At 35.8% G+C, this 21,729-nt stretch overlaps 1 protein-coding gene and 1 long non-coding RNA gene across 5 annotated transcripts in view; one reads left to right on the forward strand and one right to left on the reverse strand.

Annotated features, from left to right (window-relative positions):
- Positions 1-21,729, forward strand: part of LOC136104642 (heparan sulfate glucosamine 3-O-sulfotransferase 1-like) — a 59,913-nt gene that overhangs the window by 17,343 nt on the left and 20,841 nt on the right. The window lies entirely within an intron of this gene.
- LOC136104643 (uncharacterized) overlaps positions 1-21,729 on the reverse strand; it is a 48,727-nt gene that overhangs the window by 5,643 nt on the left and 21,355 nt on the right. Inside the window, exon 3 of one of the 2 annotated variants that reach the window (XR_010651787.1) lies at positions 8,931-9,048. The exons of the other annotated variant lie outside the window; for it this stretch is intronic. This is a non-coding gene — a long non-coding RNA (uncharacterized lncRNA). Of the gene's footprint in view, positions 1-8,930; positions 9,049-21,729 lie in introns of those variants that run through there. 2 annotated transcript variants of the gene reach the window in all.

Consider the following 21,729-nt stretch of genomic DNA (forward strand, 5'->3'; position numbering starts at 1 on the left):
TTTGGAGTTTTTTATTATTTGGAAATAATCCCAAACAAGCTTATACAGATAAGTAAGTTTTACATGATGATAAAGAGATGAGATTCAAGTTAATGGAAGACAACTGAAAAATATCTAAAATACTGTTGGAAGAAACCAATTTTTTTTTTTAACACTATGTTCTTAATTAATTGCCTTTTATGCAGCGGTATACATCTGTTGAAATGTGAATAAAAGCTCTTGACAGTCTTGTTTCCTTCTGTGAATGCACTAAGTCTAATCATTTCAGTAACATTGAGCATTTCAGTAAAACTCGTGGGTTATGTCTCCAATCAGTTCCTATTGTTCCAATAGGAAAAAAAGTATTCTGAGTCATTATATAACCAAAAAATTATTCTTGTTTTTTGATTACATGTCTCTTAGATTTTATAAAGCAGGTAAGACAAGTAGAAGTTTATTCTGTTAGGTGTACAAACTAAAACACACTTAGTTTAAGGTAACTATTCAATTTCAACCTGAACAAAATTTTCCACAGAATAAAGTAATTTTAAAATGCACTCACTTTTTAGAAGCATTTTAAGATTTATGGCTTGTAACTGAAGATATTCAGAATTACAGATTAATTACTAAATTGTAAAAATAGTGTATATTGAGGGGTTGCCAGACATTTCTAACCTGCTACTTAAGTCCTTTATTCCCAGACAAGTGTGTATCATAGAATGTTCTGAGTTGGAACGGACCACAACGATCATCAAGTCCAACTTCTGTGCCTGCATAGGACAACCCCAAAATTCGTACTATGTGTCTGAGGGCACTGTCCAATTGCTACTTGAATACTGTCAGGCTTGTGGCCTGGGGAGCCTGTTCCAGTGCTCCACCACCCTCTGGGTGAAGAACCTTTTCCTAATGTCCAACCTAAATCTCCTCTGGTACATATTCCTGCTATTCCCTAGGGTTCTATCATAACTTGAACAACTGTTTCTTGCCTGACCACCACAATGGCAGCAGATCATTCCCTTCCTCTTCTCGAGAGGCCCCTCCAGGAACTCACCTTCCCCTGAAGTATTCTCATTCTGTGCTACTATTACTACTGTGATTCAGCACTAATACAATAATTTATCTAGAAGGAACATATCTAGAAGATGGTCTGACTGGAGTCAGTTGTTGCTCGTAGACCATCAGCCTTGATCAGTCAGAACTCAAGCACAGAATATGTCACCTGTGTTAGACTCCTATGCAACACAAAGCATGAGATGTAAAGGAAATTAACTACAGTGTAAAAGCAAGCATAAGACCTCTGACCACACGTAAGATGTTTGTACTCAAATGTTTGTACTGTTTCACTCTGTACGCAAGCAGATGTCAGCAAGAGAGTAAGGTATACAGAAGTTACCCTTTTTCTTTTTTCTTTCCCCCTCAAAAAAATTGTTTCTAGTGCATTTGGTGGGTTTTGTTGTTTCTTAGTTCATTTGAGCATCAGAATTCATTGTGTTCTTATACAGAAATAGAATTCACTTTGTGTTTTATTACTTGTATCCAGTCTCACCTGAACGCAAAAAGAAGAGTTTGTTGCTAATGTCAGTTGGAAAAGCCTATTTCACTATCACAGAATATTAGGGATTAGAAGGGACCTTGAAAGATCATCTAGTCCTATCCCCCTGCCAGAGCAGGAACCCTTAGATCAGGTTACACAGGAATGTGTCCAGGTGAGTTTTGAATGTCTCCAGAGGAGGAGACTCCACAGCCTCCCTGGGCAGCCTGTTCCAGTGTTCTGTCACCCTCACTGAGAAGAAGTTTCTTATATTTAAGTCGAACCTCCTGTGTTCCAGTTTGCACCTATTGCCCCTTTTCTTACCATTGGTTGTCACTGAGAAGAGCCTGGCTCCATACTCCTGACACTCACCCTTTACATATTTATAAACATTAATGAGGTCACCCCTCAGTCTCCTTCCAAGCTAAAGAGACCCAGCTCCCTCAGCCTTTCCTTGTAAGGGAGATGCTCCACTCCCTTAATCATCTTCGTTGCTCTGCGCTGGACTCTCTCCAGCAGTTTCCTGTCCTTCTTGAACCCAGAACTGGACACAATATTCCAGATGTGGTCTCACCAGGCCAGAGTAGAGGGGAAGGAGAACCTCTCTCGACCTACTAGCCACTCTCCTTCTAACACACCCCAGGATGCCATTGGCCTTCCTGGCCACAGGGAGTGCTGGCTTGTGGTCATGCTGCTGTCCACCAGGACCCCCAGGTCCCTTTCCCCTACACTGCTCTCTAATAGGTCATTCCCCAATTTATACTGGTACTTGGATTGCTATTGCAAGGAGTCTCTGGTCAGATTATAGATTGAGGTTAGGATTTTAGGCAAAATCCTGACATTGCTAGAAGACCTCAAATTCACCATTGGCACAAATTCTAATTATTTTGTCAATCTAAGGAGCTTGCTAAGAAGCTTAAGAAGAAAAATTCCTGTGATACAACAGATGTGATAGAGACCTCAAGATAGTAATTGATGAAAATCATAGAATCATAGAATAGTTTGGGTTGGAAGACACCTTTAAAGGGCATCTGCTCACGCTCCCCCCATGCAATTAGTAGGAACATCTTCAGGTTGCTCAGAGCCCCATCCACCCTGGCCTTGAATGTTTCCAGGGATGGGGCATCTACCACCTCTCTGGGCAACCCATGCCAGTGTTTCACCACCCTCATAATAAAAAATTTCCTCCTTTTATCTGATCTGAATCTGTCCTCTTTTAGTTTAAAACCATAATGCCTTGTCCTATTGCAATAGGCCCTACTAAAATGAAGTAGTGAATTTCATAGTGGGAAACACGGTGATGTTGCAAGAGAGACTGATAGTTGCATGAGACACAGGCAATGCTAGGAAGTTTTGGCAACAGTCATAGTAGGCTGAGAGATTTTTGGTTCCACAATAGGATTCAGAAAAATAATCAACTTTTTTCTTCCTTAAAGAGATAATACTGATAAATCAATCAGTATCTCAGAGGTAAACTGAAGACTGTTTAGTTATGGGTTATTTCTGTATTTCTCAAAGCTTATTTCAGAAAGTAAACCTGGGGGGTTGTATCTCATGCTAGAATCATTTGGAGCTGGTGATACCAAAGGCCATATTTAGGTAATGCTGATCCACTAGAATTCAGAATGTTGAAGCAAGCACATCAGAGGTAAATGTTTCCACAGTTACACAAACACGCATCTTAGTGCTTTGTAACTTTGGCACATAATAAAGTTAAATTAGGAGTCTAGGCTCTGCAAAGTCAGTGGTGGCTTCAGAGGCTGATTAAGATAGAAACATTGCATTGATTGCACAGAGGATCCTCATTTCATGTGAACTTAAATACCTAAAGAACAACTCTTCAATTAAATTATGGATCTATGGAGAAGGGAACATTCCTTCTATCCTCATCTATACCTGTCTCGTCCTTACAGAGGAGCTCTCTGCCCTCCCAGAACCTGGGAAGGGAAGCAGTTTTCAATAGATTGTGCTTCTGGGTTTTGGGTTGGTTTTGTTTTGTTGGGATTTTTTTAATGCAATTTCCACCACCCCTTCACCCCCTGACTTAGTTGAAGACAGTCAAGTGCTCCTGCCTCTTGTCCTAGTAGACAGAACTTTTGAGTATGAGAAATATGAGACTGCAAAATTTGCAACCCTGTTCCACCCAGAGAGGTGATCTTAGGCTTGTTACATGATGATAGCTAAAATATTTTCACTGATCAAAATGGAGATAATCCTTTTTTCTTTTTTCTTTCTTTTTTTTTTTTTTAATCTTGCAGCTGTTCCATATTATTGTCTGGCTAGTTGATGTATATAGGAAATATGTTGCATGTCTGTAGTGACATGTCCTAAGGCAAAGCTCTGGAAGAGACCAGACTTTCTCTGCCTGGAGGTATCTTCCCTACCTGTGAATTAGTCCTAGGGAAGCTAAGCAAATCAACATAAATGCTGTCGTACAATGTCTGCCGTGTAAGTTTTCACACGAAGATTGTCAAGCTTCCACTTTTACTTTAGGAAATATGTCTGCAGTAGATGGGATGGCAGGGTTTTTTGAGGACTTTATTTGTGGAAACAGTGAAAACTAGAAACAAAAACTTCCTTTTGGAAGCTAAACCTCTAATCCTTGATTACTTGGCTAGGACAGTGACAGTTAATCTGCTGGTACCATTAAGAATTATATCTCTCTTCTGGTTTTCATTTCATCCTTGGATAACAAAACCCAAAGAACTTGGATGCTTTTAATATATCCTTCCCCTGCCAAAGAAGTAATGTTTAGACAGCTCCCACAGGAGTAAACAGTTTTGCCAAATCTTTTATATATTGATCAATTCAAAACCTCTCAGTAGCCATAGCATTCTTTAGGGTTTTTGTTTGTTTTCTTGTTTGTTTGTTTTTATATGAATTCTTGTGTATGTTTAGGACCCAAGGACTTCACATTGTCTTGATGGGAGTGACATTTTCTAAAATGAAACCTTTTTTTGCAATTATGCACAAAGTTAAGCCAACTGCGTAGAGAAACTATCACTATAATAATACTCTTCAGTTTTACTGGAATGTCTAAAAATGAAGTATTATATGTATCAACAGCCTAGATTGTATTTCAGGCATGAAATTTGTAGTTAGAAGGCACCAGAAGCAGTATGTGTAGTGGACTGATTTGACACAGGAATTAAAAAAAACAAAACAAAACAACCAAAAAACAACAACAAAAACAAAAAAAAATCCTTTAATGAGAACAAATCTGGCTCACAAGCATTGCTGGTACTATCGAGTGTCCTCTTTCAGCCGCGAAAGATATAATCATGATCTGAGATCGAAGATTGCCTTTGGATTTTAGCAACGTATTTTTAGATGAAAGTGAATTTTCATTGTTGCTCTCTTATTATTTATCTATATTGACTCAGTGGTAGGTAAGGTGTTTTCCTGTATTGATAAGCTTTGCTAGGACATCACGTGCTGATCATTTCACTTAGTAAGTTTTAAAGCTTTGATATCCTGAGCATTAAATGTAGATTTAAATGAGATTTTATTCAGGCTTTTTGGTTTTGATGCGTTTCCCAGAAAATTAACTGCAAATGAAGATCGATATACTCAGGTTTAGAGATAGGTATATGTAGAGGTAGATGTTATTGAAGAAATGTCTTTAACCTAAACTTGAACTTTCGTGTTTCTAAACTGTTTCTTGGAATGTGATTATTCTAATTGTTTCTCCGAAGAGAGAAGAAACTCTCTCTTTGCCCCCAAAGCCATTGTTATAGAAGCACTGTTCACAACTTTTTCATTTCTTTTGGTAAAAATATTTTTAGAAACAAAAAAATCCTGAGTTTAAAAATCAACAATTCACAATTTTTCCTGTCTCTTACAATCCTTGCAAACTCTGTTTTAAAAAATGCTTTAATTCTGTCTCCTCCATCACTTCAAAAATAACACATTGAAAGTCTTTCCAGGTGTTATAATTTCTTTTTTACGTGTTAGGATTTGTTTTTGGGAAAACTGAAGCAAAATACACATAATCAGTAGTATGGCAGATATATGCTGCTTCCTATTGACATTGTGCAAAATTTTACTTGATCACGTTCAGTTTCAAATAATTGTAAAAAATATCTTTTTTACATTTTATATTGACTTGTTTTTAGTTTTCCCCTCTTTTCCTCAGATTATCCTTTTGGCACACTGGATATGGCTCCAGGAAGGTCCTTTTTAGCATTTTCTAATCAGTAACATAGCAATGAAACTGAAAATTCATATCTTAAAATGAAAATCAGGAAGGACACTGTAGGGCACAGATCTGAAGTACAGCATACAGTATTACAGAGCACCTGCTAGTTGATTATGTTTATGTGCTTGAGCAGTTGGTGGTGCTTAAAGCTGACATGGCACATTGAGATTCATCGGTTTGATAGCAGTGAGTCCCAGGGTCCATGCTGCGGGCTAACAGAGACACTGAGACACCGGCAAACTCTAGTCGGGAATGAAGTGCTATGGCTGTAACTGTGACAGACAGGATCCCTACCAGTTCTACAAGTAAATGAATATATAAACTTCCTATTATGCATGTTTTAATAGCATAAAGGCTCTTTTTCCTTGTCTGATAAATATATATTAAAAATGATGTGATGTTTTTGAAATTTTGCTTTTTCTTCCTTAATCTATTCTTCAGAAAAGCCACGTTAAAGGTGTTACAAGCGTGTCAGGGTATTCTGAGCTGCTTCTCTTAGTGATCTGGTTTGAAACATGATACATACACAAAGGCATCAGTTCATAACTTAGGACAAGTAACTAATTTTGAATAGAAACTTACTACTAAATTTATTTAATAGTATCAGCAGTGGTGAAAAACAGTGCTTATTGTTTCTATAAACAAGGCTACCCTCCATCTACTCTACAACAATTTTTTATTTATATATACGCCTTCACTTACCAACTTTCAAATTAAAATATAGCTGATGAAGCTTGATGACTGTATCATTTTTACTACAGACAGAGGTATTTTGCAATGGTTCAGTGCAGGGATAGGTAGAAGATTACACATTTTAGACACAAAATGATACCAAGTACATTTTGATTCCACCTTGTTCAATCTCAGTCTTCAACTTTTTTGTTGTTGGTTGTTTGGCTGGGTTTTGTTTGTTTGTGTTTTTTGTTTGGTTTGTGTGTGTTTGTTTGGGGGCGGGCGGGGTTAGTTGTTGTTTTGTCCCATCTATGGTGACCAGTACAGATACTGCTGTGGCACAACCAAGCTCTTAAGACAGTTATAGATTAATATTTTTAATAGCACCCTAACACATACCTGTAACTCGTGTTTGTAATTTTGAAGCCCTGAAAATGTGCCACAGAATAGATAATATATTCTAGTCATGGTTACTGGAGTTGTCCATGTTGTCCATTGTTAAAATTATAGATTACTGTACTTTTAACTAGTCATATGTCAAGGTGTTTCAGCTGTTCTGAGAAACTTCTCATGCTTTTACCATTTCCTATAACTTTGATCTCTTATTAAAATTAAATAATACTAGCAGTTGTTTTTTGAAATTCTTGCTGCTTTATAATTGTTTCTAAGAGCATCAAAGACTAGAATGAAATTGATATTCTTATAACTTAATTAAAATGTTGTTTTACTGGAGATACTAGGCATAACCTTCATGATCAAGCTGTGCTTCTGAAAGAAGTCATTATTAAATTGCAGAAAGAATCTGCACACATTTAAATACAAATAAATATTTGAGCCAGACTTAACTTCACACTTTAATTTACAACTTCTTCCCTTGAGCTTATCTGTCTGCTCAATTGTCTTGACATCTGATGACTTTTCCATGCTATATTTGCAATTGTGTCAGTTTTAATGGGAAATATTTACAGTATCCATGGGTAGGTATACTTCATCTCATCCTGGACTGAGGTCAAATCAAGTAAATCCCTATGTCTGAACATATGCCACAGAAGTCATTAAGCTTTTACATAGGTTATAAAGATGTAAGTACAGTTTACTCCACTGAAGGAGGAGAAGAGTTCCTATGTGTATGCTAATGAATTCACACATGTGTAAGTAGCTCCAATGTAGGATGTACTGAAACTGTTGCTGGTGCACTTTGCAGATTGGTGTAAGCACATGTGGCAACTTCATGTACATCAGCTAATGTTGCCATGATTGTAGCTCTTACATGAGCTTTTAGTGGTCTGTTTGGTTTATAAACTATATCTCTTGCTAGTAGACTATGTCAATTTTCAACAAGCCCAGATGTAGACTGGCAGTGCAATCCCATGTTCTCTCTAGAGATAACACTGCCTGAGTGCTATACAAAAACAACCCTTGAATGACTGAAAGTGAGGAATTCGATCTTTTTTTTTTAGCAATATATTTTATTTTAACAATAATAACTTCCAGTAGAGGCTTTTTTCCCCTTTAATTATATTAAATTCCTTACTTTTTGAGAGCACCTATAGTGACCTTTTTGAAGTGTCCAGGTTAGCCCATGTTGAGCATCTGGCACTTTTTATGAATAAAGTGTTTGGTATATTGGTTTTTGGATTGAATCTTATGGACGTTAGGTGATCTAAACTTCTTAAAGCTTTCTGTTTTACTTCTCTCAGGCACAATTTAGGAAAAGATAAGATGATGCTTTGATATGTTTCTTTTTTCCTTTTTTTTTCCTTTTTCCCTTATGTTCCTGCAACCTTTTTTTTTTTTTTTTTTTTAAATTTAGTTTTATGCCAGAAAGTTCTTACTCAGGGTGAAACAAGCTTTATGGAAAACACTGTGTGCTGCTTACATCCACATTAAAAAGTGTTGGATTTTTGCACAGGACAACATTCCTTTGCACAACACTATCAAACAGAAAAATCAACTGGTGGCTTTCTTGTGACCTTTTTTATTGACAGACATTTTAAGAACATGGTTAGTAATATACTGGTATTTAATAAGTGGCAGTTGATGTTGCAAGGAGCAACATCAGGAGTTCTCTGACAAAGGATTTAATGTCTGAGGCCACTGTTCGACATATATCTCACAGACAACAGTTAAAATCAATAAAGTATGCTAATTTAAGAAGTAATCACTGGAAGCCAAAAATGTGACCTAAAGTTAGCTAAATATTTATTGGAAAGCAAATGGCATAGTTATAATTTTTCATGACTTTTGATCTTGATTAATCATGCTTTACTTCAGAAATTAATTAACTGACCATATGTGAATTTATGTTCTATGTGTCCTGTGTGTACCAGCTTTATAATCAAACAGAAATCACCATTATACTAGAAACTCTTGTAATGCAATTGCTAGTCAAACTTTACCGTTTTCCATTTATTACAAATGCTCATTAAAAATACAAATATAAATACTGCAAGTTGATAAGGGCTTAGTGGCAGTCTTGCTGCCATTCAAACAGAGCAGACAGCGCTTTGAATACGAGGGGGCTGAAGCTGATACCACCTTGCTTTTGTTGTGCAGGTTGCTCCTTCCCTCTCATATGTCCTGGCACAGAGACTCACTGAGTGTCCATTAAATACATGGAGGCAATAGCGTTTTTTCAGCTTCATCTCTTGATAATCGTTGTAGAATCCTAAGATCACAAGAGGAGGAAATGCTTAGTGAGAGGAGATGAATGATACATGTCTTAAAAGGAGTCATGGCCTTTTCTGTTCTTGTCTAGCCAGAGAAAATTCTTATTTCTGAGAGCTGGACTACAGGGCAAGGAAAGTCCTAGACATTTCATTAAGCTATTGATTTTACTCTGTTATTCAGTGAGTTTAATAAGACTCTGAACTGAACAGAGAAGAAGGAAGTTCATGGAGAGGAATATCAGGCTTCTAATACTAATCTGTATCAGACAGATTCTGAAAAGTAGTACTCCTAAAGTAAGCCTCGTAAAGAACCACTTACCTTCTGCGAGTTTATTTGAATTTTATTTCTTTAATTTTAAAAGACAATTTCTGGATCTTCTCCTCACCCATTCCAACATTTATTTCTCTGCTCATGTTTCCTTTGAGGAGGCAAATATTTGGGGAAAAGAAATAGCAAGGCAACTTGTCTGTGGATCTTTGGAGAAAAGAAATACCAAGAGAAGTTGTCTGTGGATCTTTCAAGACATTGTACTTGCAGGCAGGTGAAAACTTGAAGATTGACTCTCAGCGTGGCTGATTATTGGCAGCATGTTACAAGTATTCCAGAGCAGAAAACACTTCATTATAGGTGCAGCCAAAATCTCAGTCAAGACGTGCATTTCAGAGAATAAATAATAATGAAGCGACAAGGTATTAAAAAAAAGTTTACTCTGGAAATATAAAGACTTTTTAACTCTTTGAAAGACCTAAAAGTTTCATAGTTTGTTGTGTGTTTTTTTGATAAGGTGGCTGTGTGTCTGGATTTTGATTCTTTATTTAACTCTACCTTGTATTCTCTCCAGACAGCTTAGTAGCTCAACTTTATTTACTATGAAGAAACTGGAAAAAATGACTGAATGGCAGGGAAAGAATATCTATCTTTAAATTGAAATTTTATATATTTTTCATGAAGTCTTTTTATTCTGTTATCTGTCCAAGGGATCTTTAGTTTGTCATTAATGGAAAAAAGTGTATTTAGGCTTCAAAATAAAGTCTATGTAATTTTTTAAGTATTATTTTCTTCAAAACCAATAACACTGTCAGATCCTTTTCCCACCAGAAGGATATTCTAGAACTTATGCTGAGCAGACTACACATTAATAGAATTAGAGAGTATCTGGGCAGGAGATCTACCTCACCTTCTGGAACGGCTAAACTAAAATCAAGACTGTTCATAGTAGAAAGGGGTGCAGCGCAGTTAACGTCTTAAAAACAGACTGCTATGGTGGATTTTTGTATTCTCTGTGTGCATGGACTTGTCACCCAGTAACACTTTCCTTTTGCAACATGACCCTTTGATGTCAATAGCAGCTCTGGATCCTTTTATTACCTTATTAAGTTGGATAAGGCAATTCAGTAGCTAGTAGCTTACTGTTTCAGGTCTAATCTTCACTACCAGAGGTGTGGGAAAGTCCTCTGCTTTTCAGATTTTTACTACGCTTTCAAAGCTTCTTAATGCCAGTTGCCTTTCCAATCAGCATCTTCTGTTGCATTCATGTCCTCAGGATATTTTAAAAATAATATTTTATTATATATTCCTTGTCCAAAATTGCAAAAGGTACATTTTTTTACGATTATGTCAAATCTCCATTTTTAGAGGAGATGATGAATATAAGGCAGAGGTTGACAAAAGCTTAAAAGTTGCAACCACGAACTAAATATCAACAAATGTTTATTATGTTTTGTTTAATTAATTTGGGCATGGCTCATAAATGATCAAATTATCAAAAACATGTTTGAATGAGATATAGCTCCTTGTGGAGTGAGTTTTTGCTCTGAGTGGGAAGAGGCCTTTCAGTTACCTCTGGTAGTTCTACTAATGCCTTTGCCATCTGAAGAAATCTCTGAAAAAATGCTCACTTTTACTGATGTATTCTGTTTCCTTATCTGCTCAGATTAAACACATGTACTTAATGAGTGGCAAGATTTGGTTCCCAGCCACTCCAAGTTTGTCCTCCCTGAACTCAAGGGGCTTAACAAAATAGTGAAATCTCAACTGTTAGAGGAAAACTGTTTTTGTGTTTACTGTATTACAATGTATTTTGGAATTCAAGCCTGGAAGCACTGGGTGGGGCTGTACAAATACCAAAGACTTCTGCCTGCAAGTGTTTGTAATCTAAGCATGAACTAAGAGACAACAGACGGGTACAAACCAAGGAGGAGAAGTAATTTGAGGAAACAATCAGATGTCAGAACACAGTAATTCAGCAAAGGAACAACTGGATTTTAAAATTGAAGAAAGCAGAGAATTTAAAATAGGGCAATGAAGCAGCCTTGCTGATACTTTCTAGAATGTTTTGTGTGCAGAAGGGTACCATAGGAGAAAACTCTGCAGTCCTCCTGCAAGTAACGGGCTGGACAACAGAAACAAATTACAGCTGGATGATGATAGATGAAACATAGCAACAGACAAGGGTAGATTATGAAGCACTGAAGAAAATGAGAAGGAGAAGACAATGCAGATTTTTGACCTGTATTGAAATGGCTTCAAATCCTTTTTTCTTCTTTTAAAGTATTATGTTGTGAAACATTAGGGTTAAAGCATCGATCCTACATATAGTATATCATCATTTATCAGAAAATTTGCATGTTAATCTGGCATCGTATTTTCTGTCATCTTTAAGTTGCAGTAACTACGAAATCCAAATGACTTAAAGATTGAAGCCTTCTGAGAATACATCTTATTTTTTTCTTTTGTGTGTCAGGTTATTGAAAATTTCACTCTGAGTGGCCACTGGCATGCTTAATTAGCAAGTACATCATAAGAGAAACTGCTTCTTCACCAACTGTGACCAGCAGGTATTGACAAGAAAGCCATGTAAACTCTACAAATGACTGCTGGTGTGCTTAAAACAGCAGAAAAATATGTTCACTTCAATGTCCCTGGGGCATTTAGCTTTGTATATTAGACAGCAGCTTTTACTGGAAACATGAGCACAAGGCTTGTGAACCTGCAAAAATCTATAGATCATGTTCCAGCTGTTTGAAAAAGCCTACACGCACTTATTAGTAGAGTGTTCTCAGTATTTAACTTATTGAGTTCAAAACTTTTTTTCTGGAGGACACAAAAACAAAAAAGTGATTGTTCATTTTTCCACTTTTCAAAACAGTTTTTGATCTATTTTTAATACCTTTTTCTTCCAGGTGTCAGGACAAAGCAGCCCATTTGCCATGACAGCAAGATTCTTCTCTCCCTACCAGCATGAAACTTTTAATTTGTCGAGTAAAATTATTCTTGTTAAGCAGAAAAAAAAAAAAAATTAGAAGGCTTAGTAGATCTGTATTAAATTCTAGAAAGAATTGATGCCATTGCAAATAAGATGCTGCTGTTTCTTATGTTGTTAGTAGAGAATGAATTCTACACCCTAATTACAAATAACTGGGATCGCTGAGTCATGCTTGCAAATAACCTGTTATATTGACCTTTCAGTGCAAGTCAAGATGCAGATAATTGTCAAGAGCTGTCTGGCTTGACCATAGAATCCTCATTTGTGTAGGTGCTAATTTGTCTATCATTAGACCCTTTGGCTTCAATGGACCTAGGCCCTCTGGGAATACTCTGCATTATAAGTTGTATTAAAGCACAGCCCATCTGTGGGGATGTGTGTCAATACATACATGTGCGTACATGAAAGCATCTCAGTCCTTCTGTATAAAAATAAAAATAAAATAAGAATCCTAAAGGTATTTAGCACACAAATTACACTATATTAGAGAATGCAGTGTGTATTTATGCCTTGATTAATTATGAAGTCTTCTTTCACTTACTAATTTAAGAGCACTTGTGATCAGTTTCTCTCTTTATAAAATTGAAGCCAAACACTTTGTATACCTAGTCACAGAGATATGTGTGCATTGTTATTATCTTTATTAATTCAAGAGTACCATATTGTGCATTAAAACTGGCAAAGGATTAGTCTTACAGACCACTGTCATTAAGAACTTTTTGCTACATTAGTGGGTGCAATGTGTAGCAGTATTTTTGTAGATTGCATAAGGAAGCTGTGGAATTTCCATCACTGGTAATTTTTTAAGATCAGGTTATACCAACATCTGTCAAGAATGGTTTTACTATAGCTGATCCTGCCTTGGGGCAGAGAGACAAACTAAGTGACCTCTTAAGGTCCCTTCCACCCCAGTTCCCTGTGGTTTTGTGGAATTGTGATACCACATGTAGATATGTATATAAAAGTTACTCCTTTATAAAAGTTTATTTGTGGTATTTTATCCTACTCCTGTTTCTTAACCTTGACAGATTCATGTGTATAAATAGGAAGGGAGAATGGTTCCTAGTTAATTATGGAAACTCGCAATACCGCTTAATTGGATGCTGCATTTTAAGCTATACCTTGAGACTGATAAACAACAGTACAAGGAAGAGATGAAAGCGAAGCAGCATAGATCAAGACTTGAAAGTTTGCTACATCAACCTTTCTTATTGAAATATGTTTTTAATGGAAAGTACCTGTAAAGAGAGAGCAAAGTATTCTTATGGGAAGTTAATGAGGAGGAAAGACTGGCATGCCTGAGAGGAGTCTCGAAGGACAGAACTGACAGTGGAGAGGTGAGTTCAGTGGGAAGTCCCAACCGCGCAGCGTGCTGAGGATTTACAATTCCTATTAAGTTCAGCATGATCTTAGGGATTGTAAAAGAGTTGCAATGACAAGTACTGCTTTACACAGTGCCACGGATTTTCCATTTGAGCATTTATAACTGAATGAAAGAACTAGAATTCCAAAGGTAGACTGCTGCAAGGAAACAACATTTATTGAAGAACACTGCTTTTATTTTTTCCGGACAATGGTGGCATGTTTGGTAGAATTGTTAGCCTTTACTGACTGGTTTTACAAATAACATGCTTGTTCAGACTGTTCTTTGAAGTTCATAAAAGTGTGTGTATTCAGACTTACTGTATGTCTTGTCCTGTTGATGGTATGAGTGGTATGGTTAGCTTTATGACCCAGATGATAGCAGATGGCAGCAGAAATGTTTATTTCTATGCAGCTATGCCTGCAATTAGTTATCAACTTCCCAAGCTCAAAAAGTGAAAACCCAAGGGAGATGATAATTACATTGGAGTTGAAAAAGTATACTGTTCTCTAAGATGGTACTCTTTTGAGAAAAGAATGGAAAAGCTGGTGAATAAGGAGGAGAAAACCCAAGCATTTTTCCTGAAGTGGTGTGGTCTAATAATGGAAAATTAGTTCTCAATCAGACAAATCGAGTACTTGACTGTTCTGCCAGAGCCCAGATTAGTGTCGTATCAGAGGCCTATCACACATGGTGTAATGAAATACCATTTTTGTTAAACATTGGAATGTTTCATTTTGTTTTTTTCTATAGAAGGAACATAAATTTGAAAACTTTGGAATTTATATGGCTTTGCAGAAGTGATCTTCAGTACACATTGTAACTACAATTAATATAACTTAGTTGGTATGAGAAACACAGTGTGATTTCTTTCATCCAAACTAGACTAAGCTTGCTAGGTTTAACCAAAATTAAACCTCTTATAAAAGTACAGCAGTAGCCTCACTGGTAGCACAGATTTCGGTATCTTGACTCCTGAAGTGTGCCTTAGCCATAAGCCATCTTTCAAGCCTAGTAACAATTTGGGTTTTGGCCAGTTGAAGACATCTGTTATTTTGGGCGATGGGACCCTCCCATGAATATTACTGAGTTTTGATTTTTTAGGTTAATATTATTTGCTATTATTATTTAATATTTCTGCTATTACAATACATGTCTACTATTGAATGTTAGCTGTTAAGGATGCTATTTAAATACTAATGTATAATAATGGCCTGAAAGAATTTAGGTTTTTGCAACTGACCCAATTTTAGAAATTTTTGCCACATTTGCAGATTCAGAATACAAGCAAATACTCCATTTATAGAGTGCTCATTAAGAATGAAGTAGCAATTTATTATAGGAATAGGTAAGAGGTCACTGAAAGTCCCTGCAGCATGGGACTAAAGTATTTCCTTTTGTTAGTCATACTGCACACCACTTTCCATTAGTAAGATAAAAATCTGGTAACATGTGGGTACCATAAGCTGTTTGTTACCTCGGGTATCTACATGCACAATTAACTTTAATTTTAATTAGACATATTATAAGTGCTGATAATGGTAAGCATATAAGCAAATATTCACTTTCAAACAATATAATATGTGAAGATATTTTGTTGCCTTAAAAAATGTTTAACTTTTTTTTTAAGTACTTATTAATTTTCTATGCCTCTGTTCTTAGCTGTTTGGCATAGTTATTATCAGGTGGTGTGTACCTGTCAGATCTCATTAATATGGGCTTTATTTGTAAATGTCTCATGTTTGTGAAAACTTGGACTTTGATATTAAAGGTTGTCTACTTAGAACGGAAAGATTGAAATATATTGGAAGGTTTTGAAAAAAGTTGCCTTATGTTTCTATGTCTGTGGAGTCTTGAAATGTTGTGTGCATATTTCTGACTCTAATTTTTATAGAACATGACTAGTTTGAGCCTTTTTGGTTCTGGATACTCATTTGTCACAGTTAATAAAGTATTTAAGAATATGTGAGCAATTCCAATGAATTTTGAAAGGGAGCTATTAACATAAGCCTAAAGGTTTATACTTGCTGAAGTGGGGTCCAAGTGCCAGATACAACAGTCTAGTTAAAATATTCCAGGACTTGATTTGGAAGATAGGTCAACTGAGTAATATGTTGCTGAAATTGCAGCATGATATGTAAATGATTATAATATATATATATTTTATATATATATATATGTATTTGGCTTTGCTGTCTTTGGTAACAAAATAATGTAAGCAAACACTTCTAGACTTAAGTATGGCTTCTTTGCCTCAAGGAGTTCTAATGTGTGCTTAAATTCCAGAACATGCCTAAGAGCTTTGCTGGATATCTCTCTTCAGTCATGTCTTGAATAGAGAGAATAAATGAAAAAGTAGTTCCAAATAATTGAGATATTGACAACTAATCATCAAGAAATAAGTTGTGAATTACCAAATGGTCTTTTGTGGATTGTGCTTCAAATGTGTATTACATTAGAGACTTTTTATGTTTATCTTCTCATTCTGAAAAAAATTACGACTGCGCACATTTAAAAAGTTATGTACCAACAGGTAAGGACTCACTCTGTTTTTAAAGTCAGTATTACGTTAATGCTTTCCAAAGCACTGTGGAACCCTAAATACGTTGCAATCCTCTTGACAAAGGCATAAACTGCTAACATTTTAATAGCATCAAAACTATTCTCTACTGTTTTAGGAAAGGAGAAAAAAAAGTCATTGATTTTTATTACTTCCTTTCTGGAGAACCTTGAATCTGTATGCATTAATATACTTAAATTTTATATGTGATCATTTTAACAAACTTTAACTATGACCATTGTACTGAACAGCTTATTTCACTGATTGTTTTAGTATACATATTTACGTGGAACTTTCAGTGAAGTTTGCTAGTGGAGCAAATTACCAATGTACCACCGATTAATTAAAAAAAAATTACATTGCATAGAAAAAAAAAAAAAGTTTGTTAAAGAAATAGCAAAGTTCTTAGTTACAGCAACCAACCTTCAGGGATTTTGGGGAAGAAAACCACAAATGCAACAGTTATTTCTGTAGAATACCTATAATTTGGGCGCAATCTTAAAGTTAAAATCTCAAACACCTAGGTAGCAGAAATTAAAGACTAAATTGTATTTTTCCATTTGTTATTTTGTTTTGCTTAATGGTGTAGGAATACCTCAGACTATTAGACCTTTTGGTCTCATTTCTTCTGCTGTGCTGAGTAGTACCTGTTTCATGTGTATTTTGTTTTGTTTTGTGAAGCTTTAAATATGGTGCAGCCATAAATCTGAAATATTACCACAATGGCATACATGATGAAGACAAGCAGTGGAAGTACAGACAGAGGAAGGACAGCTCAAAATTTAAAAAAAAAAAAAAAAATCAGGATACAATTTAGACGTCTGTTTCTTTATAATGCCTCTAATAGCAACACATCAATCAGTTAAAAAAAAAGAAGCCGTGGGAAGGCGGAGCAGACTCTATGCAATTGGTGATTCAGAGAGTTTTGGCAACCAGGTTTTAAAAAAGATATTTTGTGTGTATAAACAGAAATTAATTGAAACTCTCTAACTTGGCCAAATTTGAGAGAAGTTTTTGTGGGCTCAGTAAATTGCTGACAATGCTTTGTCATATTACAAAGTCCCGTTTAACAGAACAATACTAAAGCTTCTCGAAGAGCACGTTGCTGTATATTTTTTATAAACTGAACAAGCAATGTGATATTCACCAGCTTCATTATTGGAAGCAACTCAGCTCAGTAAGTTGCCATTTTCAAGGGAAAAAAAAAATCTCCTTGGGCAGGCACCCAAGTGTGAAGAATTTCAGTGGACAGGTTTTTGGCAAATTTACATGCAACTGGAAACTGGATTTGCTAATAGATGGTGTTGAGCTAATAAATGGTGTTGAGCCGTGTTGGTGTGAATCATTCCAAATTAAAATGGCAAAGATAGGTGCGACTAGGGAGGGGGAGAACTGAAAAAGGAGGGAGGAATGACGTGCAGGAACAAAAAGAAAGGTGAAACCATTAAGGTAAATGCTAAGAGTGCAGAGCAAGATAATACAAGAGATAAAGATCATGGAGGGTATCCAGTAGCTGGATAAAGGTAGATGATAGGTGTCATTTTACTGTAAACAGATGTCTGCTTAAGTGTTTTGGAATGAGCAGTTTCAGAGAAGTTGCATTGTCAACCAAATAATAAAATGTCAAGAGCAAAGACATTGTGGGTTTATTAACATTATTTAACCCATTCTTATGAACTGTTCCAAAGCTACTGAATTCAGTGCAAATAATTCTTACTGGCAGGTGGGGCTTGTATCGTATACTTACTCTAGAGGATGTTTACTGCAAAAGGATTATCAAATCTCAACAAGCGAACGGCAGAATGCTTTTATCTAGACAACTCCCAAAGCAGTGTCTTGGCATCTTGAATCACATGCTTGTTTTTGGTCTTGGACTTAAAGTACCAAATTAAAATAATCTATAATGCAAAATGTTTCCATTCAATTATTCTGATTCATTTGACTATATCTTAAATGGCTTTATTCAGCTACTTTTGATACACGTGTATCTCTAACAGGTGTATGTTTAGTCTGTTCTAAAATTCAGATTTCAGCTAAACCTTCCTTGAAGGAGGCACCAAGAAATCAGTATGTAAGAAATTAAGACGTCTTTTCCTTCATTATTCAAAGATAATAGAAACATAAGAACCACAAACAGAACATAAAACCACAATAAGGTAGACTTATTCATTGACTCTTCTACTGCAAGGACATTGGGCATTGGATGGAACTAGTAGGTAGTATGTTAAAGTTAAACCAAAGGAAGTATTTTTTCATGTTTCATGTAGTTATGCCATGGAACTCCTTGCCACAAGCAGAGCTTACATTGATTTGAAAAGTAATTAGACTGGTTACTGATATTATCCATTAAGAGCTATAAAGCTAATAATTCTGTATCAGAAAGCCACTGAAACTGAGACTCGCTGGAGGCTCGGAAAGTGTGCTTGGAAAAATCACTGTGTGTTTGCCTTGGTTTTGTACACTCCCTTACACATTTGTGATGGGCCACTGCTAGAGGGGTGATACAGGACAAGTGAAATGCTTGCTCTGACCAAGTATAACCTTTCTTACATTAAGCTTAACAAATGTTTCAGTTAAAACTACTCTGAAGATGAGAGCATACTTCAGTTTGCATGTAGCTTCAGAGATGGAGAGCTGGCTTTGTTTCTTTTGTTCTTTTTTTTTAATTAAACTTAATCTGAAATTGACATCTCCATTGAGATGAATGGGATAGCATTTCTAGATCTTTGTTGTTGTTACATGAAAGTATGTTACTTTCATGGCTAATTATATTTTCATTTACTCACTGCATTTATTCTTTTTTTTTCTGCATTTAATCACATATCAGCTGTTGTCTTGTATTTAATTCCTATACTTCCTTTTCAATACATGAGAATTGTGCTGTAGAGTTCAGTGTTTATTGGCAGAAAGCTATATTGGACTACACAATTTTTAAGCATAAGAAAAACAATATGTGGTATCTTTTATTAATGACCTGGATGGTGGAGGAAACATAGGTGACAGTAAGCAAGGAAGGGTGCAAGCACACTGGAGGACAGGACTGGGTGTCAAAATGTTACTATATTCAAAAAATGGTTTGAATAAAATGGGCTGCAGTTTAATAAGGACAAGTACAAGTAGAAATAATCAGAAATGTTTAAATGTACAAATCCCAGGTGTGGAGCTATTGACTAGCTGAGTGCTGCACAGAAGAGTTTCATGTGATTTGATGGATTAGAAGCTGCTTGAGAATTAATACCATCCAAGCAAAAAGCACAAAGCATGTAAGGATTATTTACATAGGCCATAATCTGGAAGCCAAGTGGGGTGGTTGGTTGGTTCTCTGTGTTAGTGAGGTCTTATCTAAGGAAAGTGGCCTAGGATTCGATGTCATGATCAAGGTGGATATGAAGCAACAGAAAGAGTCTAGAGATCAGTGAAAATGGTCAGAAGTCTGGAAAACATGACTCACTAGCCAAAATGAACTGTGACTGTTATAATGTACTTGCTTAGGTTTTTCTTTGTACAGTGTAATGTCTTCAGATTCATTAAAATCTGTTACAAGAATTCATCACTTACTCATGTTACTTTATGCCCAGGCATCTATAATATGAAGAAGTATCAGAATTCATAACTTTCTCTGTTAGCTCACTGTCTCTGTTAGGTTGCTTCATTTTTTGTATTTACAGCTGCTTCTCCTCTGGCATGTGACTCCAGCCTGTCATGCTGCTGTTTTCTTGTCTTCTGTAAGTCAGCCAGCTTTGCTAATACTTTCAATATCGATGTAAAGCTGCATGGCTTTACAAACACAGAAAAGCCACAGGGATGTGACCATCTAAATGTTCAGCAGAGAGAGACAAGACTTTTTTCTTTTTTTCCCCCCTAAAACATGCTGAAAAGAACCCCACAGATCAAGCTAGGGAGTTGTTTCTTTATTCAACTCTGCCTCACTCAGCGTTTTGCTCCAGCTTTACACAATCTGGATATAAAGCTCCTAGGTGTTTAGTTCCTGATCTTCACTAAAGTTAGTGAAACAAAAAAAGTTGTACTTTGAGGTAGGACAGTGGAAACTGGTCATTTAGTCAGAATGGAGATTTTTCTCTGCCCTTCTTTGTGCAGAACTCGATAAAGTAAACAAATGCATCCAAACCTACTAATAATTATTTAGTCTTTATTTACATGAAATGTCTTTTGAAAATATATTAAAATAAGTCATTACATGTTTTATATTATTTACCTCCTAGTTGTTATGATCCCAGAAGTGCGGTTTTCTCAAATTGAACAGTGTTTCCCCTTGAGCTCTTGTAAAATCTACTTTATAGTAGATTGTTTATTTAAGACACTAAATACTGTATTTTGAAGTTCAGCTTAAAATGTCTTTTTTCTTTCTTGGATGTTCTTTCTTTTTAATTTGTGTTACATGGGTCTTCAGTAATATTAAGTGGCAATGACAGCCCTAGATTAAGTGTGCATTGTTCAGAGCATAAAATTTTGTCAGTTTTAATTTTACTGCCTTTTTGTTTCACTGAAACATGTTTTTTGCTGAACTTGCAAGGGGATGAGCAAGGGTTATCCTAGTTCATTTATGTAATACAGCAGTCAAAGTACAAACACCCGAGAAAGAAAAATACTTCTTTTTATTATCTCCTTTTATTAACAAGTTATTTGTGTTTGCCATCTTCTGTTGACAGACACCTCTGAACTCTCTCTTTTGAGAAAGACTGACCAGAATGAAATGTACTGTTCCTAGTCCCTCTGAACCATTGGTTTACCAAAAGATATTAAAATCGTACTGGCATTTTTTTCTCACTGCTTTTGCATACTGATAGTGTGCTTGTCTTTGTCCACTACTGTGCATCAAGCTGGTTTTCATTGAGACTTTGGAGTGTTCCACAAAGAATCCTAAGGGTAGGTCTTTCCAAGAAGTCTGAGGGATCTAGGTAACCATCTCTAATGTGAAATTCAAATTCCAAATGAATTAGTAACTGAAGCTCTCTTAGGCTCCTTTGAAGCTCTCAGCCTCTATCTTTTCCTGGAGACATACATGGTGCAAAGTTCTGAATTAACCACATGCTAAAGATTTACTGCACATTCCTATGCTGAGCTTGTCTATTAATCCACATTGAATCTTTTGTGTTTTACTCAGAAACTAGTAGTGAAGTACTTTGTCAAAAGGTCAAGTAAACTATGTTGACCTCTTCTTCTCCCTGTGCTATTTAGCTTTCATGATCAATGGAATCTAAAAGCCATGTAAAAATTTTGCTCAGGAAAAAAAAAAAAGCATTGGATTATATAGGAGGGGAGGTGTAATCTAAGTAAATTTATTTGCTTTTATCACATCATAGTTCCCTTCAATTTTCTTAATTTTTTCAATGTAATTTCTCCAAATTTATATCAATTACTGTGACTTTTTTTTAGTATTGTTCATAGCTTTAAAATAGTTATCTTTCAACATGGGAGCTGATATTGCTTGATAGTTTGTCAACTTTATAATTTTAAATCCTTGCAAAAC

The sequence above is a fragment of the Patagioenas fasciata genome, chromosome 8 (genome assembly GCF_037038585.1).
Source record: "Patagioenas fasciata isolate bPatFas1 chromosome 8, bPatFas1.hap1, whole genome shotgun sequence".
In the NCBI taxonomy this organism is placed as follows: domain Eukaryota; kingdom Metazoa; phylum Chordata; class Aves; order Columbiformes; family Columbidae; genus Patagioenas; species Patagioenas fasciata.